The sequence below is a fragment of the Melanotaenia boesemani genome, chromosome 3 (assembly GCF_017639745.1).
Source record: "Melanotaenia boesemani isolate fMelBoe1 chromosome 3, fMelBoe1.pri, whole genome shotgun sequence".
NCBI lineage: Eukaryota > Metazoa > Chordata > Actinopteri > Atheriniformes > Melanotaeniidae > Melanotaenia > Melanotaenia boesemani.
Genome location: NC_055684.1, coordinates 23376696 through 23382007, shown reverse-complemented (window position 1 = coordinate 23382007; position 5312 = coordinate 23376696). Strand labels below are relative to the sequence as shown.

The following is a 5312-nucleotide window of genomic DNA, read 5'->3' as shown; positions in this document are numbered from 1 at the left end:
ATATGCTTAATTGGTAGTAGGCTTTCAAGCCTGTACCGGTTGGAGTAGGACAACATACATAAAGAGGATGATGTGGTCAAAATACTCATTTGCCTAATAATTCTGCACACAGCGTACGTGCAGTATATGAATTAGGGTGGCCTGGGTGAGTGTATGACTCCCGGTCTGACCCTTTGTCCCAGTCCGACCCTGCCCTCCACCCAACCTCTATAGTTCCACAGCTCTGCCTCATTACATTTAACATCTTTGTTTTGACTAATTTAATTTACTCTTATTGGTCTCACTGTTACTGCCCCTTAATGATAACAGAAAATATCTTTTTAAAAATCCCTCTGTATTATTTGTGCATCAGCTAAATGAGGTAGACAGGTTTTGCTGGTAAACAGGGTGTTGGGTCTTTTAAAGGAGTTATGGTGATGCGGAAACAGTAGCTATAAAAGGAATGAATACTTCTTTTTATCAGGTGTCAAGAGATGTTGACAAATCTCAAATGTTTAGTATTTGTTAACTTTTTACAAACTACTGTATTTGCTGTTAATTTTAAAAGTAAAATGATACTTTAAAGGAATTATTATGCACAAAATCATTTATCAGAAATTGAGATGAAGTGATTTCAGTGACACTGTTGGACATTTGGTGACACAATGGATGAGGTATGGTTTTACAGCTTTCTGCTTTATTTCTTAAGTTCCAGAAGTTATTAATTTACAAATCATGTTAGATTCAGATCCACAAAAAAAAAAAATTAAACAATTTAGTGCTTTCTATTGCAGTGTCACCTGTGCAGATTTACCTATCATTTTTGAAGAGAAATTAAAATCCATGTTTTTGTCTCCTTTTTACTCTTTTGCTTCAAAAACAAAATAAGAAACTTTGACAAACTGAAACTTATAGTAGTTGGTATCACAAGCATAGATTCACGCAACTCATGGTAATCACTATTATCACTTTATATTGCAGCCCAAAATTACAGAGTGGCAAATTTTTGAGCGTTTATACATTTTTTTATATCTCCCTCCCACGTCCTTCCACAGCTACCAAAAACATGTCTTCAATATATATTTTTAAAGGAAAATTGCAGACACTTTGTTTTCAGAAGCAGATTGTTCAAAACTCCAGCAGTAATTAACAAGCAGATAGACATAGGGAGAGCGAGAGGCAAACAGATTCTCACTGGCTTTAATTGGAACAACATCTCACAATATACAGAAGTGTCGTTCCACTCCTGTCAGCAGCAGCCGTTTTGTTTCTCTTCTTGCTTCTCTGTGCTACCCTTTTTCCCACTTCTTCACTCTGCTTGCTTGCCTTCAACAAGCACAGGCCAATCAGTAGCCCAATTAACTATTTTTGTGACTTCCCGCCTTTTCCTCTCAAGCTGATGAACCCTCAGCAATCTCCCAATTAGAAGGATATTAATTAGGACTTAGAAACCAGGATGGTTACTGACTGTAGGATCATCATCTCATTCAGTTGTTGCTACATTTCTTTTCTTTTTCTTTTTTTTAAATAAAAACTTTAATAATCTTTCAAAATGTTTTCATTCAGAGACCGACGGCAGATCTTCCAGCTCCAGTCCATCTGGAACATCACATCCACTGATGCCCTCACTGAGCACAACCACATCGATTTTGGGGAGAGGGAAGACGGACTAAGGGATGCTAGTTTCTGTTGAATCTAATGAAAAGTTTTCCTTCAATCTGAGGCAGAGGTTCTATGTTTCATCCAGCACTGATATTGTGGGTTTTTCTGGGTGTTGAACATCCTCTTGTGGTGCTTGCTATCCGAGGGGTGTCTGCTCCATTGAGACTGGCTCTGCTGGGGGTGTGCTGAGAGGTGCAGCTGGCCCTCCTTGAGCTGCATTTAGCTGAGTTCCTGGAACAGTCTCTTGTGATGGGTTTATGAAGCTGTTCACTTCGCCTGCGAGGCCCTGGTGTCTGAGGTGTGGTGGGAACAGAGATTGCAGACTTCACACTTGATCCTTGGCTGGGTCTTTCTTAGGCTGAAACCTCTCATGATATCTGCCAGGAGGTGATCGATGATGCAGCCATCATTCTGTGGTGCATAGTCTTTCTTGATTATTTTTACATTCTCTCCTTTTCGCCTCTTCCTCTGCCAGCTGCTTCTTTCTCTTCCCAGCTTTGGCTGCTTGATCTTTCCTCATTTTGTTTTCCTTCAGTGCCTTGATGAAAAGTTTCCGAAGAGTTCCTCTAGCGACAGCTTATTAACATCTTCACATAAATAGACCGCCAGGTCAAGCCTCTTCTTCTCAATTTAAGCAAATTTCTCACTTAAAGTTTGACATGCCTCCAGATTTTCCTCAAGAACTTTTGCATACTGCTCTTTCACCTCATCCTCAGAGTTGGAGACTTTCTTGGCTGCCTCATTCAGCTGTTTTAGTAAGGAACCAGCTTCTGACTGAACAGAGTCCAGACTGATTCCTGCTGCTTTTTGGTATTCATCTGAGAATCCTGAGCCAGCAGTATGGCTCTGTTCAGTGCCATCGCCTGGCCTGGGCATTCCCAGCTCTAGCTCCAAACATTTTACATCAAGCCCCGAATGTTTTTTTCACCTCAGAAGGAATAAGTTTACATTATCCAGCTACTTTGTGACATTAAAGAAGATGGTAGTTTTATATTTTCCTGGCTTCTGTGAATGCAACACAGGAACAGCAATATGACCAATCACAGTGAAATTTTATGGAAGCGGGGAATCCTCCGTGTTTTATTGGCTGACAGCCCAGCGTTTTATCCCTAATCTGAACTTTGGTGTTATTTTGAGCAGTCATGATCAGCGGTCAAAATGGATATCAGATGATTTTTTATTTAAAGAAGAGAGACACTCTGCAGTTGTGGTCACTGCCAATGAGCAGCAAGACTCCGGACCAACACACGAAACAGGTAAAGAACAAGTAATTTAAACCCTGTATGTCTTAAAAATCAAATTAACATTAGGCAGATTATTCGTGACAGTACTTGATACTTTGAAAGTTAATCTAGCTGTACCTTTTCCGTTATACACATTTACATTAAATCCAGTGGTGAACCATTAAGAGGGAGGTGCTGCTGTGAGTGTGTATGCACAAGCATGCATGTGTTTGTGTTGTAGTAGAAGAAAACGGCTTTCCCATTAGTGTATATAGATAGAAAAAGAACAGCTTTATTATAATGCTATTTACTGATGTTTTTGTTTAGCTCCAGGTCACTGGCTGGTCAATAGTTAAAGTCCAGCTGTTAAAGAGTGTTTTACATTTTATGTTGCTTACAGTACATTTATACTTGGAATACAAAGCAGTCTTTCATGATCTCACCTTTGTGTCGTTGTATACTTTATGTATTAATGAAGATGGTGGTTCTTGTATGTGTGTGTTACTCCAGGACCGGGGTGTATCGAGACTGGGAGGGAAAATCAGAGTTTACCACTAGTTTAAACTAGGCTATACTACTGAGAAAGTAGTATTGGTAAAGATGGAAAACAGCAAGTGAAAGCAGGAAAGAAGGGAAATGATGGAAGAAAAACAAGCGATGAAACCTGTAGAGAAAGAGGGAAGAGACAGATAAGATGATCATCTTTTTTTGCAGATGTGCACTAAAGAGCAAGTTGTGACAATAAACAGCAGTTGTATTCAAAAGTAAAAGGTACAGCACTTTTACTAGATGGCATTTATCTGTAAATTGTCTGAGTAAGAAAACCTAAAAATTATTTTTGTAAATATTTTGTTAAATCTTTTCTAATGCTGTCATGAAGTGCACATTTCATTGTTTTTCAGGCAGCAGAAGGTAATGGAGATAATGGAGAGAAAAGAGCAGCACACAGAGGTACACTATGCAACTTGACACAGAACTAACTTGTGCTTGTCAGGGAAGAAAAATTGGGGAAAATTTAACACTGATTTTAGGGATCTTGTTTACATTGTCACTTTTCAATTTGAAAATAAATACATATTGAAGCACATATTGCAGTATCTGGCTTTAAACAAGGTGACACAATGCTCAAGAAAGCTTAAATAGAACGCCGTTTTTACTGCGTTGGTTCACCAAGATTCCTCTAAGAGGGGGCCAGCCCCAAATGTTCCCAGGTCCAGGAAACTCCCCTGGCTCTGTTAGTGATGGCCTCCAGAAGCCAGATAATTTAGGCGACCAGGTCCCAGCTCCAACATTGACTGCTCACTTTGTTGAAAAGTGCAGTGAAAACCTCAAGGTGATTGCTCATGTCAATTCCCCGATACACTCGCAGCAGCTCCTCCTCATCCTCAGCCATCACCTTCTGGAAAGCTTAGATTTGGCAGAATATCAAGTAACTGAAGGCCTGTAAAGTATAACCAATAAAACACAGCTTCAAGTATCACAACAACTGATCCACTGCTGCATTTCTACAAAACAGAAAAATTGAGCCTTTAATGAGACTTCATCAAAGACAGAGAATAGGTATACATGTCTTCTGTTTTAATAGGTGGTTTGCCTTTTATTTGAATTGCCACATATTTCACAGCATGTACATTTAAGAAAATGGCCATGACAGTCGATGTAAAAGGATTCCCTCCAACTTCCTTCCAGCCAAATCCTTCCTCTTCCTGCCCACTGCTTTTGTCGGCAGTGTTTCTTTACAAGAAGGCAGAGAAGAAGCAATGAGTCAAAGCGGCCATGCATGGCCTTCGCGCGCAGCTCTGTGAGCTTTGTTTGAGCTCGAGGATGCTCAATGAGACGCAAACAGTGTCATTTCTCAGGCCTGTCCCACAGGCGCGCCGAGAGGGCGGAGAGGGGAAAATGGAAGTGTAACAAAACAGACTGTTCAATTAGAGGCAGAATGGTGTGAAATTGCCTCCAAATGATAAGCTTCTATTATAGTTGTGGCTTAATGTTTGCCTAGGTGAGGTTTTATTTATTTATTTTTGTTGGATCACTATCTGAACATATGCTGATGACAAAACAAACAATATAGATGTCCAGCATCTTATAGGTGTTAAATAAAGCATAAAGATCCTGTTTATCAGCAAGCTAAAAGTAATGGATCAAATATCAAATATAACAGTCATTCAATAAATGTTGCTTTCATGATGACCTTATTTTTGTTTGTTTCTTATTTAGCTCATCCATATTTACTTACCGGGGCTCCACCTCTACATTGATATTACAGCTTACAACTCAAAAGTGTCAAGCTATCAAACATATATATTAGGGCTGCAACTAATGACTATTCTGATAATCGATTAGTCATCGACTATTAAAATGACTAGTTGAATAATCGGATAATGTATTTCATAATTATTAAATGGCTCTCATTTCATTTTCAGCTTTTAAATCTTGCATGAGGTT

At 39.2% G+C, this 5312-nt stretch overlaps 1 pseudogene; it reads right to left on the bottom strand.

Moving 5' to 3' along the window:
• Window positions 1-1908: 1908 nt before the first annotated feature.
• Window positions 1909-2517, bottom strand: LOC121636960 (annotated as a pseudogene).
• Window positions 2518-5312: the final 2795 nt, after the last annotated feature.